Genomic DNA, 14,688 nt, shown 5'->3' with positions numbered 1-14,688 from the left:
AACAAAAATGTACAGTCTGAAGCAGATACGCGGGTGGTTCTATGATCCATCAAACAAAGGTTTGGTGATAAAAACAAAAAGAAGAGAGCAAACGAAGACGAAAATATTTCATTTCTCTCAGCACAATAGTAACAAAAACACTAGGGGTCTATATATGAAGTAGTCCTCAGCACAAGATTACGTATGTTAGTGCAGTGAGCAGTTTTGGACAGTTTGCGCAGGACTGTCTTCAGAAAAGCTTTTTATCAAGAGCAGAAAAATGGGGGATACAGATTTTTACAATTCTTAACAAATTAACATTTCCGCCTCCTTTGGTTGATCATTCCTATGTTATGACTCTACCATCTGTCTACTCTCTCCTCTCCCCTAAATAATATTAATAATTTTAGTAATAATAATGATAATAACAATGACAATAATACACTGAAATAATGATGATAAAACAATAGGCCAATGCAAATGAATGGGGAGGGGATGCTATGATCTATAACTTAAGAGTGGGCGGAAGAGACACAAACAGGTACAGGATTGTTTTGATGTTTAAAATGAATTTGCAATGATAATGAAGCTATTTGAAATGTATATCAGTCGTAGAGTAACCTTGACATGACGGAAAAAAAGATATTCACTATCCTTGACCGATAAACTTTTTTCCTTAATTCCCTTGATTCATCCCCATGTCAATGAATAATATAAAATGATAAAACCGAATGACTATGATCTCCCCTCCCACAAAATAACAATAGCAATAACAAGAACAATAATAATAATAATGATAACTATGATAATGATGGCGGGAACGATCCCAACCAATGGACTGGATCGCAGGGCACGTACTACAAATGTAATATTAAATTTTTGGGAAGGGTGGTCATTTAGAGGACAGCGCGTCACAATTAACGAAATGAGAAAACTTTCCTTTTTCAATTTCTTCAATAAAAATGTACAAAATCGTATCATGAGAAAAAAGAATAAAACCACTCAGACCCGAGGATTTCCACGGGTGCTGCTATAATAATAATAATAATAATAATAATAATAATAACAATAATAATAATAATAACAATAATGATAATAATAACAACAATAATAATAATATAAATCGTAACAATAATAATAATAATTACAGTAATGATAATGTACAGGGTGAAGGAGATAAACGGGTTAGAATATGTAGACATACATATTCATAAGACATGTGCGGACGTGGGGAAAAAAGGGGGGTGTTCTATGATCTATTAAACCAAGGTTTGGTGATAAAAACAAAAAGAAGAGAGCAAATGAAGACGAATATATTTTATTTCTCTCAGTACAATAGCAACAAAAACACTAGGGGTCTATATATGAGGTCCTGCTCAGCTCAGCTATACCGTTTTGCTTTTGTCGTTTTGGTTATTTTTCTCTGAATATTTGTTTTTGTATTTTGTTCGGGGGGGGGTGGAAATGTGTGTGTGGGGGTGGTGGTCATGGGTAGAAGAGAGCACACTTTACCAACGAAAGGATGAGAAAACTTTTCTTTTATTTCATCAATAGAAATGTCCAAAATCGTATATAATCCTTATTATGAGGGGAAAAAATAATAAAACCCCTAAGACCCGTGGTTTTCCACGGGTGCTGCTAGTTCTATCAAGATTTATACAGTGTATACTTTGCATTCAGACTGCAATGTACTAGTATTGTGCAGCGTTTCGCCATAGGTTCTTCTGTGGAGAACTTACGCGCATCTCTATATGTGGGACTGTATAGAGATCGCCGTGTGCGATGAAAAGATCGTACACATGAGGTCAATTTGCACCTATCTTATCTCATTCAAAATAGTAAAATATGAAGTGATAACATTCAGGATAGGGATTTCAACATCTTTTAATTCTGTGAAGGGGTATAATTCCAGTAAAATCGGCCCCATAAATGATTTGTAGAATAGAGGAACGCAGCACATTCGGTGCGGCAGTTGTGACTGTTTACTGAGCACGAGTTGTACACGTAAAATGCACGTAAAAAAAAAATCAGCCCGCCCGACCCTATTTGAAAATCTCATGTTACGCCAATACAACTTTTCTCTCTCTCTCTCTCTCTCTCTCTCTCTCTCTTTTTTTTTTTGGGGGGGGGGGGGGCCTTAGTGGACTCGCGCGATGCGAGGACTGTCGCGATCGAGAAGACCTCGCGCTACCGCCAATGATGGCGTATGAGAGAATGAGAAAAAAGAAAAGAGTCCCGCATCGGGACTAGCAGGATGCTGGATTCGCACGGATTCGCACGGTAGCGTGCCAACACCACGCACGGTACCGTGCCAACACCTCGCACGGTACCGTGCCACGCACTCGACGGTGGCACGCAGCTGCACGGAGGCGCACTGACTGGCACGCAGCCGCACGGAGGCGCACGAGGGCGCACGAAGGCGCACGAGGTCGCACGGGGTCGCACGGGGGCGTACAGAAGCGCACGCACCCGCACGAGGCCGTACGAAATGGCACGGAGCCGCACGCACCCGTGCGAAACCGCACGAAGCAGCCCCGTGCGCACTGCGTGCGGGAGTAACATAACATAATGGTCTGACTGTATGTGTATTTGAGGAGACTAAGGTCCCGCTCCGACTCGTTTCGAAATTGTTCTCCTGCCTGCTTTGTTTTCTCATAAGATATATTATATTTGTTCTTCAGTGTTGTCCACTGCGTGAGATCTTGTCTTACACATCGCCCTTGTATGCATCATAATAATTAGCGTTATTAGCTGTGCCTTATATGATTTATCGTCCGTGTCCTTTTGAGTATATATCCCTGATTCCGTTAAAGTAATCCTTATTGAATTTTACTAAACAGTCACGTTTTGTTCTCTTTTTCTCCTTCTTTTATAGCTGATTTGACAGAATATTCGCTTCGTATCTTTCCTGAGTTTGCAAATACCTTCTAATGAAAAAATATCTCGGACTTAAAACGTGTTGACTAACCTATACATTAGAATCTATAGGCAGCTGTAATACTTTTTTTGCAGCCTACGTTTAGAGCTTCGAGAATCGTTACTGTTAATACTCGTTACAGGAAATGAAAAAACAAAACAATCCAAGTAAAATATCATCATGTTATCTTTCGGATAATGTAATTTAGATTCGCTCATATTGGTCTACTCTCGTTACACTAGGAGAGATACGTGGAGATGTACGTTATCTAAAGTTGATAAAAAAATGATATTAAATCTTAACAATAGAGAAAAAACACATCGGAAAGTCAACATGTCATACAACTTGGCCTTTATCTGTACTCTATTCGAATCACTTTATCATTTCTATTATCACAAAGTATGACATACCTGGTTCGGGTGCAGGTGGTAGAGTTGGTTCAACTGGAAACGATTCCAATGCCGTGAAAGAGAAAATCAAGACAACAATTTTGATTATCAACCCATATTGCTCATTTTTGTTTCAGCTGCAGCATTCCTGTCTCTTTTTGCTACGAATATTTTACTGCTAATGTTCATGGTGTTCTTTTTCTAGATTCTTTAAGAAAATCACTCTTGATCTGTTCTAAGAATCAAAGCGTAGTGATAAAGCCCTTTTCGTATTGATGTGTTTGTGATTCAATACTTTCAGTACCAACCACAGCTAAGGAATCACTCTTTCCATCAGGTCCCCTGTTATGTTAGCGGTAAAGTATTTGAGGCAAAGCGGTAAGGGAATGTTTTGAAAAAAAACAAACATTCCTGTTTTATCGTTCGTTTTCCTGATTCTTTTTTTCGTCAAACAAATTGGCGTCATTCTTGAATCAAGAGTAAAGCTATTGCCTTCCGCGCATATAGATGTAACGGACGTTGTTTCAATGTGACATATTTGGCGGCCTTAGCATTTTCATTTCCTGTATGGACCTTTTAGGTTTTGTTCAGTTCTGAAGTTTATTCAACATTTGTATATTTCAAAGCTTGCCATAGACATGGGCGTCCCGGGGGGGGGGGGGGATGGGGGATATATCCCGCCTGAAACGGAGGAGGGGGGGGGATGGCCTGTACAATCATTCCCCCCCCCCCCCCCGAAATTTGAGGGGGAGATGGAGGAAGCAGAAATGTGATTATATCAATTTTGGCATATTGCATGACGTTCGTACGCCCGCCTCCAGACAGGTAACAGAGCTGAACAGTCTTGTAGGATAATGTATACATAATTTTCTCAAGCGCTCGCTCGCTTTGCTCGCTCGCAAAGACAGTAATATCGACATAAGGTATGGCCCAGACGTTGACAACGTCAAATAGTGTAGGCTTGCATGTAAACACGCACTGCAAAAAGTCCGGTGTTAAATAGTGAACACCGAGCTGGTGTTAAATTTTCGGTGCTCATTTATGGTGTTAAATTAACACCTACGGGTGTCATTTCCAAATTTTAAACTGTTTTTTGAAGAGTTTCTTAGTAACTGCAGTTCTTGTTGATTTTTAATTTAAACAAGACGATCAAGAATTTTACATTAAAATACTAAATTTTTGAAAAAATTTGAAAATAAATTTACACCAAAGTAACACCAGCTGGTGTGGTCCCTTATTGAAGCTGGACGGGTGTTAAACCATTGATATTAACACCAGCAAATATCAAATCAACACCATGTGGTGTCATTTTTGAATTAACACCAGTACAGTGTCAAAATAACACCAGGTACAGTGTCAAATTAACACCACGAAGTGTCAGGCGAACACTTTTCAACACCATCACAGTGCATTTTTAACACCTGTGGGTGTGGTCCTTTATTGAAGTTTGATCGGTGTTAGATTTAACACCCGTGATGTTAAATCTAACACCGATGTTTTTACAGTGCGTAAATCCAAAATTTCACCAAAAGTGTGCACCAAATCGCTTAATTTCAGGTCTGAAAATGCAAAATCTTCCTCGTCTGAGAGGGGGTATAACCCTCCCCCACTCGGTGGCGGGTGCTGTTCGTTATTCCGAAGGTTCGCTATTCCGAAGGTTCGTTATTCCGAAGGTTCGCTATTCCGAAGGTTCATTATTCCGAAGGGTCGTTAATCCGAAACACGCATTTTCCCTATATCTACAGGTTCGTTAATCCGAAAATGAAAAAGGGTTTGTTAATCCGAAAATTTGTGGCGTTATTCCGAAGATTGGTTAATCCGTAAATGAAATTCGGAACAATGAACCTTCGGAATAACGAATCTTAGGAATAAAGAGCCTTCGGAATAACGAACCTTCGGAATAACGAGCTGTAACCCTCGGTCGCTCTGCTCCCTCGCACAGATATTCCAACTCCAAGTCCTCCCCCCCCCCCCCCCCCCCACCCACCATCATTAAAACAGAACGATGCCCATGGGATGATTGATTTATTGACTTGAATCAAGAAAATAGAAAAATACAATACCTACAGGAAGATAATACCGTTACGTTATTACATACAAAGAAATGGATATCCATATTACCATTTTATTGAATATATTTGGGCATTATTCAGGGCTATGGTACGTTTTTAAAGGGGGGTCAAAATCACCTGTCAGTCAAGAAAAAAGAAAATCAGAACATAAGAGAAACAACAACAAAAATTCTTCGTTCTTTCAAGGTCTGATTTTCCGCCAAAAGTCGGCTGACAAGCAAAAGAAAAAAAAAACCAAACAAACAAAAACAAAAAGTCTTCATATTTTTGCTGCCACTTTCCTCATACTTTATATTTCACGCAAAAGAGCGGTACATTTGATCCCTGTTAAGTGTGTGTGTGTGGGGGGGGGGGCGCCAAGCTCCCCCCCCCCCCCCATCCGCTGGTAAAAAAAAGAATAAAAAACTTACCAAAATGGTAATTCAAGGGTTAGTAAACTGCTTTTGAAATCGACATGAAAGGGGGATCAAGAAGTAAGATATTTTTCTAAGATTTCTTTTAACCATAGTTAAAGAGGTATATAGTGTGAAACATTGTTCAAAAAGTCCGGAGCCGACAAAGTATTGCGATTCAGCGTGATTCCTGGTTGGCTTTCTGAATATAAGCAGGATTTGCGCAGTGTACACATCAGAACATCCGAACGGCAAAGAGTCGCTGCAATGTTGCGCAGTGTGATGTAGAATGTACACCTTTGTACCTTACGCTTCGTTATATCAAAGCTAGATCATTAATGATTTTGCGGTGTTGTTTTACATACTAGTCTATATCAAAATGCCTTGCATTGCCAATAATAAGACTTGACCTGGGCTATTTCCTAACTCTTTCATGTATATAAAACACATACCCACACCCACACACACACGAACACAAACAATATCATTAGAGGATGTTCTAAAGTGCAGATTTTGGATATCCTTCCCCCATTTGGTCACTTCGACGCCCCCTCGCTGTTCATACCTCCCCAAATCATGAACAATAACAGACACCCTTGACTACCAGTGACGGATCCGCTCCCCCCCCCCCCTCTCAATTTCCAAAGCGAAAAAATATAGCTACAAAAGGCAGTTTTGGGACGGCAAAATGTCAGAATTTTCAAGCTCGCTCGCTCCGCTCGATCGCATTTAATCGCTATGCCATTCTCCTGATGTTGCTGCCAGTAATTACCAGCAGTTGCGCCCGGTGCGCCCCCTTATTCCAAAGCAGGGCTTATAGCTACAAACGGCAGTTTTGAGACTGGAAAATGTCAAAATTTTCAAGCTCATTCGCTCCGCTCGCTCGCATTTAATCGTTATGCTATTCTCCTGATGTCACTGCCAGTAACTGACAGCAGTTGCGCCCAATGCACCCCCTTAATTTCCAAAGCCAAAAAAGTATAGCTACAAACGGCAGCTTTGGGACTGTAAAATGTCAACATTTTCAAGCTCACTCGCATTTGATCGCCGATGTATATTTGCAACTCATGTATTGCTTGATTTACTTAAAGAATCTACAGAATGAACACAATGTAATTAACAGTAAAGTATTCGTGGCAAAAAGCAACAGGGATGTTAACAAGAAAAATGAGTAGCATGGGTTGATATTAAAAATTATTGTCTTCATTTTCTTTTTTACGGCATTGGAGTTGTTTCCAGTTGAACCAACTCTACCACCTACACCCGAACCAGGCACGTCATAAATTGTAATAGACATGAAACAGTAATTAAAATTTACCCAGGGTAGCCTCTTCAGTGTTTCCACTGCTCTACCAAAGGGCCCTGCTATCATTATTACCCTAGCGTTGCCAGGTACCCATTTATACACCTGGGTCGAGAGGGACACAGTGGGTAAAATCATCTTGTCCAAGGACGTAAGCACTGGACGGGATTCGAACTCGGGTCCTCCGATCGGGAGTCGGGAGTCTTATCCACTATGCCACAGCGCCCCCACACTTGATTGTTTCTTTTGTGCGATCATTCTCAGAGTGACTTTGGTTGTAACAAAATTTGGGGGCTTGTGTCCGGGAAGTGAATTTAAAGCCAAAACTTGGAATTTGGAACATTCCGGAACCTAGACTATCAGTACACACAAAATACTAGTTGAACTGATTGTGTATTGTTTATAATACCTTGTGACAATGTCAATCAGTACAATCGATGTTCAGGCATTAGTTCAGAGGACAGATTTGTCCCTCAAAGATTTGCAAACGTTACACAAATGTGATTTGACTGTCATTGTACAGCATTTAAGTGTAGATGTTCCACAAGGTGCAAAAAAGGCAGAGATTCTTGACTTAGTAGCTGGTCTTATGGAGCTCGAAGAAGAAGTTCACACTTCAGATCAAGCTCAAATTTCAGATCAAACACTGCTTGAGCTTGCTAAATTGCAACTGAAAGAGAAAGAAATGGAAATGGAGAAAGGGAATATGAGATTAGAAACAGAAAGAGAGTAAAGAGCTAGAGAAGTGGAAAAAGAAATTGAAAAAAAAAACTTGAATATTGGATCATGGACAAACTGTGGGAAATCGTGATAAGAGCTCCCTCTGAATTTGATTTGGCCAAGAACATTCGATTGGTACCAATATTTGAAGTAAAACAGAGTTGATGCATACTTTGTGTCATTTAAGAAGGTGGCTGACAGTTTGAAATGGCCACAGGAATTTTTTGCCCATGCTCCCTCAAAGTAAGTTTGTTGGCAAAGAAGCCGATGTGTACTCACGTCTTTCCAAAGAGCAATCACGTGACTATGCTACCGTCAAGAAAGCTGTGCTGAATGCGTATGAGTTGGTGCCAGGGGCGTAGGTACTACAGACACAAGTTCAGAAATTCGTACCGCAAACCAGGCCAGACACAAGAAAATTTAATGATGTTTGATAGATGGTACAGATCCCTGAAAGTGGATCAGGATTTCGATAATCTACGTGAGGTTTTTCTCTTGGAAGAATTCAAAAAGAGTGTGAGGTTGTATTTGCACAAGGTGACAAGTTTGCATAAAGCAGCCTTTATGGCTCATGAGTATGAGCTCATCCACAAAAATGAGAACAGACCACCTGTCAGGAATTTCTCTGGAAATAAGAGAGACCAAAATCAGTCGAGCAATCCAAGAAATGCTGGTTCAGAAATTTGTCGGCACCAAAGCCTCAATTTGACAAAAGGTCCAGTACAAGCACAAATGTCATTAAATGCTTTCATTGTCACAAGACAGGGCACGTAAAGTTGCAATGTTGGAAGTTGTAAAATGGTGCATCAAAGGAGGCGGGATTTGTCATGTCAAAAAGTGTTCTACCCGAAAACAGTGTCCCATTCAGTGAAACACAAGCCAAATTCAAAGATAGGACAAAGCAGGTAGATGAGAGCTATCGTAGCTTTTTGTTTGATGGTGAGGTGACCCCGTGTACTTCTGGTGAGGCAGGTAAGCCAGTGGTCATCCTGCGGGATACGGGGGCCTCTCAGTCGTTGATGGTGGATGGTGGTATGACTTTTCCATCAGATAGTGCAGTGAATGCAAAAGTCTTGATTCAGACTGTTGATGGCAGTTATATGTCAGTTCCACTGTATAGAGTGCATTTGAAGTGTGACCTAGTTTCTGGTCCTGTCACTGTTGGAGTTGTTCCTGAGAGTTGCCTAGTTATGGCAGGGATTGACTTCCTCTTAGGGAATGACTTGGCCGGATGGGGACGAGGTGGTTGTGTCTCCAGTTGTTTCGGATAAACCAGTGGTGGTTGCTGACACTGAGCAGTTGCAGCAGGAGTTTCCTGGGATTTTCCCGGATTGTGTTGTGACTAGGTCTCAGGCTCGTAAAGCTGTTCAAGATGATGCAGATTCTGTTGATGTGGAGGAGAATTCCGGTGTTTGGTTGGCAGAAACCTTCTTCAAGGATTTGAACGATGGGGTTGCTGTATTAGGCTCCGAGGCTAACAGGAATGGGCTGTTAAGCAAGTCTTCCATGGCTGAAGTACAGCAGGCAGACTCTGAGTTGAAAGCCTTGTCTCAGACGGCGCCAAGAACCATTCAGTCGGGTTCTAGTTGACTGTGTTGGACCTTTGCCTAGGACTAAGTCGGCTCATAAGTACCTCTTGATAATCATGGATATGTCTACACGGTTTCCAGAGGTTATCCCAATGCAAAATATCACTGCTAAAACTGTGGTAGATGGTCTAGTGCAGTTTTTCACCAGGTATGGGTTGCCCAAGGAAGTGCAGTCTGACCAAGGATCAAATTTCATGTCAGGCATACAGGAGGTGATGTATCGTTTGGGTATGAAGTAGCTGAAGTCGTCAGCTTATCATCCCCAATCCCAAGGTGCGTTCGAGCGCTACCACCAGACCCTAAAGACAATCCCGAGGATTGGAATAAGGGCATCCCTTTCCTGCTGTTTGCAACGAGGGACTCCCCAAATTAGTCAACGGGTTTCAGCCCATTTGAGTTGGTGTACGGTCATTAGGGGCCCACTGAAGCTCATCAAAGAGAAATTAATGACTGAGGATGATGAGGTCCACCTTCTTTGACTATGTGTCAAAGTTTTGTGAAAGGCTCTCAAAGGCTTGTGGGGTAGCTAGGGAGCACTTGAAGGTGTCACAAGACTCTATGAAGAGAAAGGCAGACAAGAATGTCAAAGTCCGAACCTTCAAACCAGGTGACAAAGTTCTTGTACTGCTGCCCATGCAAGGTGAGCCACTGACAGCCAAGTACAGTGGCCCATACTGTGTCAAGAAGAAACTCAATGATGTGAACTATGTGATCAGCACACCAGACAGAGGCAAAGATCAGAGGATGTGTCATGTCAATATGCTGAAAGAGTGCTATGACAGAAAGTCAGTTGGTGTAACATAGTAGTGGATAGCACAGTAGGAATTTAATGTGAAAAGTTTTCGTCGGATATCAAATGTGTTTCGCTTATCCATTACTAATGTATTTGAGTTTGACATTATTGTATAAGCTCAGAGAATTCAAGCACTATCATTGTAAATGGTATTCATGAAGAAAAAACATGGAATTGATTCATAGTTAGTCACAAAGGCATGCCATGGTATGTGATTATTGTTGCTTGATAGGGGTTTTACATTTCATTCACTGTAGAAATGATGAGAAATAGTGAAGGGGGAATTGCATAACAATTAAATGCGAGCGATCGAAGCGAGCGAGTTTGAAAATGTTGACATTCTATGCAGTCCTAAAACTGCCGTTTGTAGTTATATATCTTTTCGCTTTGGAAATTTGATTTGATTTGATTTTGATTTGATTTGATTTTATTGTTCCCTGCATTATATCATTGCTCATGCAGGGGGGGGGGGGGGGGCGCCCGGGGCGCCCCAAGATCCGCCACTGGTCATAGTCAAGGGTGTCGGTTCATGTTCATGATTGGGGGACCAGCGGGTATGACCAACGAGGGGGCGTCGAAGTGACCAAGAGGGGAAAGGATGTCCAAACTATGCACTTGAAAGCATCCCCTGACATTGTTTGTGTTTGTGTGTATTTTATATGCAAGGAAAAGTTAGGAAATAGCCCAGCTCAAGTCTTATTATTGGCAATGCAAGGCATTTTAATATAGACTAGTATATTAATATGTAAAACAACACTGCAAAATCAATACTTGTATTAAAAATGCCAACCAGGAATCACGCTGAATCACAATCTTTTGTCGGCGCCGGGCTTTTTGAACAATGTTTCACACTATATATCTCTTTAATAATGGTTAAAAAGATCTTAGAAAAATATCTAATTTCTAGATCACCCTTTCATGTCGATTTCAAAGGCAGTTTAATTGGCCTTGAATTACCATTTTCGTAAGTTTTTTTGGTTTTTTTTTTAACCAGCGGATGGGGGGGGGGGGGGGCACGTGCCCCCCCCCCCCCCCCCCCCACCCCCTTCCCCCGTAGTTACGCCACTGGCAAAGAGATCAGTGGTGATAATTCTATCAGTTTATTCAGATTGCTTTGTGCCGAAAAGAAAAGAAAACAAATCGAACATAATAATCTTCTCCTATCAAAGTCATAAAGAGGTATGATTATTGTCAGTTGCCTGAATTTGATTGTCAATACTCACGAATATCTTAACAAAATCAAATGGTGGAAAAAGAAAGAGGGAAGGCATACGTAAGGCACACATCACAACACATTTACAATGACGATTATTTTGCATTGATTCATAACACCCTGAACATCACTTATTTTGATTATGGCCAAATGAATATCTACATTCGTGTATAACATTCTATAATGTCTTTTCTTTTTTTCTTCAGATTACTTGGATACGCCCAGAAGAAAGAAAAAACAACTTTCAAATCGAGATTAAGTCGATGATATCATCAGTCAATCACTGCATACATATTACCTCAGGTACAGAAAAGTGCAATGTTGAACTGAAAATGGCATGAACAAAGATTATCGCAACAATCATCTAAGCTGCAATTTACTTTTGGGAAGTAATACTTCGTCTCGTAAGATCACACAGCAACAGCATTATCTTGAGTTGATAGTTATTCACTTTGTTTTCATTTGTTTTCATCTTTGCATCAGACTTGAACGTTTTGAGAAGTAACCGAGTAACTGCATTTCCCTTGACCACTAAAAAAAGTGTAGCTACTGATTCTCGGTTGTGTAGGTTGTGCAAGGGTTCGGGCCAGTTTCTGTTTTGGAGAGGGGGGACTGAAAAAAAAAAGAATGGAAAAGAAAAAGGAGGACTAGGATTTTTGAGGAAAGGCGCATCAGTCGGTATTATATTTTGGATCAAAAATTTGTCTTCCATTGATTGGTTAAAAGAGCTTCACGTGATTATAGGTATTTTGAACTATTTTAGAGTGTTGGTGTGTTTGACACTCCATGAAGTACTATTTGCAAAATGACGTCACTTTTATGACGACATTTTGCAAATAGTATATACTATTTGCAAAATGATGTCACAATCACCCTTCTTTACAATCAAGTGTACGTGGTCCGTCCACGTCCGGTCCCGAATTCTAGTGTTTGCAGCGGCCATACGAGCGCTTGGATACATGCGACGGGCAACTCTGGCGGTGCCCCGGCTGCTACGTTTTTCAATTTCCGGTCTCTCGCACTGTTGCGTATTGCAGGCGCTGCGCTACCGCCGCAGTGCGGCTAAGCCTAACTGCGACCAGCCCCAACACGCAGTGTTGCAGTGTAACTGTGTACACGGAGCGTCCCGGGGTTAGGCTAAGCCTATAATGATTTTCACTCTTTATTCAAATTTTTGATCCAAAATATAAAACAAATATACTTTGCCTAGTTTCGAGTTTCTTGTTAAAACTATGGGCCTCGGTGACTCCAAACTAGCACTATTCACTTCGGGGCTGCGCCCCTCAGTGAATAGTATTAGTTTGGAGTCACCTCTGCCCATAGTTTTAACAAGAAACTCTCAAGGCCAAGTATATTTGTATAATAGGTTTGAAAGAAGATCGTTACCACACTGCGCAGGAGTAACACACCGGTCCCCGCTCCGGTCGATCACCAGGCCTTCAGGACAGTAGCAACCAGGCCGACACACTCTGGGGCAGAATCTGTTGGGCTGGTCGCCACAGCGGGCGGGTCCGCACCCTGACCCACAACTCTTAAACACCATCCCGGCTGGGCAGCGATCTTAAAAAGGAGAGAAACACCATACATCTCTGATATGGACTCGGGGGTATCTAAACAATATATACCAACAACGATCCTGGACATTTCAGCCATTTGTTCCTCTGGGCTCTTACTTCTACAATATCCCCTCATGTGATTCGATATGAGCGTGGGGAATAATTACCGTATATGAATTTCAAGAGCCAATATAGACCTATCAATGTTTGCTGTAACTTGCTGTCGCGAGTTAGACTGATATGAAAACTTCAGTGTTCAAAAATCGCAATTCAATAGCTTGTTCGGCTTACACTGCCCGTAACAGATATCATGGATATAGTATAAGGTTTCCCGGTCAATTTCATAATTTTGTCACTCAAATTCATTAAAGGACAAGTTCACCTTTATTAACATAAGGATTGAGAGAATGTAGCAATATTAGTAGAACACATCATTGAAAGTTTGAGGAAAATCAGACAATCCGTTCAAAAGTTATGAATTTTTAAAATTCTTGTGCAGCAACCGCTGGATGAGGAAGACTACTGCAGTGTATGAATAACTTGCGTACAACAATATAAGGAAAATATAAAGAGAATTTCACAAAATTTCATCTGTTGAAAAAAGTACACATTCCCCTGACTCGTTACCGACAAATGTTATGGGCAATATTATTCCCCCTGCCTTTAGAAAGAGGCAAGTCAAGAGCTCTTTTATTATGCGAAAAAAGCGAAAACATGTTGAATTTTCTTTTACATTTTCTTTATACTGTTGTACGCATATGACTCACAAGCTGTAGTAGTCTCCTCATCCAGCGGTTCCAACACAAAAATTTTAAAAATTCATAACTTTTGCATCGATTGTCCAATTTTCCTCAAACTTTCACTGATGTGTTCTACTAATATTGTTGCATTCTCTCAATCCTTATGTCTATGAAGGTGAACTTGTCCTTTAATGTGCCTTCAAATTCACAAAGCGCTATCACGCGAAAATGTTTGGGCATGCAAATTTAGAATCCGAACGATCAAGTTTTATGTACGTATATATGTCAATGGACATTGCTATTATACGTCAAAGCTGTGACGGGCTGGATTCCTAGCTGGATATCATTTATTGGATCATCATTCGCTATGTAACTTAGATTTGCTCACATTCGTCTACTCTCGTTACACCAGGGGTGCGTTTATCAACTCCTTTTCTCGGCAGAAACAGGTTATCCAAACAGCTTTCAAGGATTTTTTACGAGTTGATAAACGCAAAGCTGTTTTGAAAGCCCTTTAGGAAAGCCTTTTCGAAAGCCCCAAATTTGTGGCTATCCAAACAGGTTTCCTAAACAGGTTTTCAGAAACCTGTTTGTAATAGCCTTTTGGAAGTTGATAAACGCAAAGCTGTTTTGAAACGGCTTTGTAGTCTTGTACTTCAGTTACAAACAATGCACCCCTTATGGCCTCTTCTCCTCGGGTCGAATTGCGCAATGCAGCTGTGCAGTGACAGGCCAGTTAAAAAATCGTGTTCGCGAAGAGAGTTGATAAACGCAACTATTTTGAAAGCCGTTTCTAAAGGGCTTTGGAAAGGGCTATCGAAAGCCGTTTAAACAGGGGAAAGTTGATAAACGCAGCCAAAAGCTCATGCCGCCACTCAGAAATATTTAAAGTATGTGCTAACCTGGAGCTGCCTCACGGATAGGAAGACAATTGATTCATGTGGCATTACATCATGACTCGTCACTCTCAAAGGAAGACATGTCTTTATGATGGTAATTGCTTTTCGCCGTCCCTTCTTAGAAAA

This window comes from Diadema antillarum, unplaced genomic scaffold, assembly GCF_040938485.1.
Source record: "Diadema antillarum isolate AM-2024a unplaced genomic scaffold, OU_Dant_1.0 seq00000603_RagTag, whole genome shotgun sequence".
NCBI classification, from domain to species: domain Eukaryota; kingdom Metazoa; phylum Echinodermata; class Echinoidea; order Diadematoida; family Diadematidae; genus Diadema; species Diadema antillarum.
Note: the sequence above shows the minus strand (reverse complement) of the source record.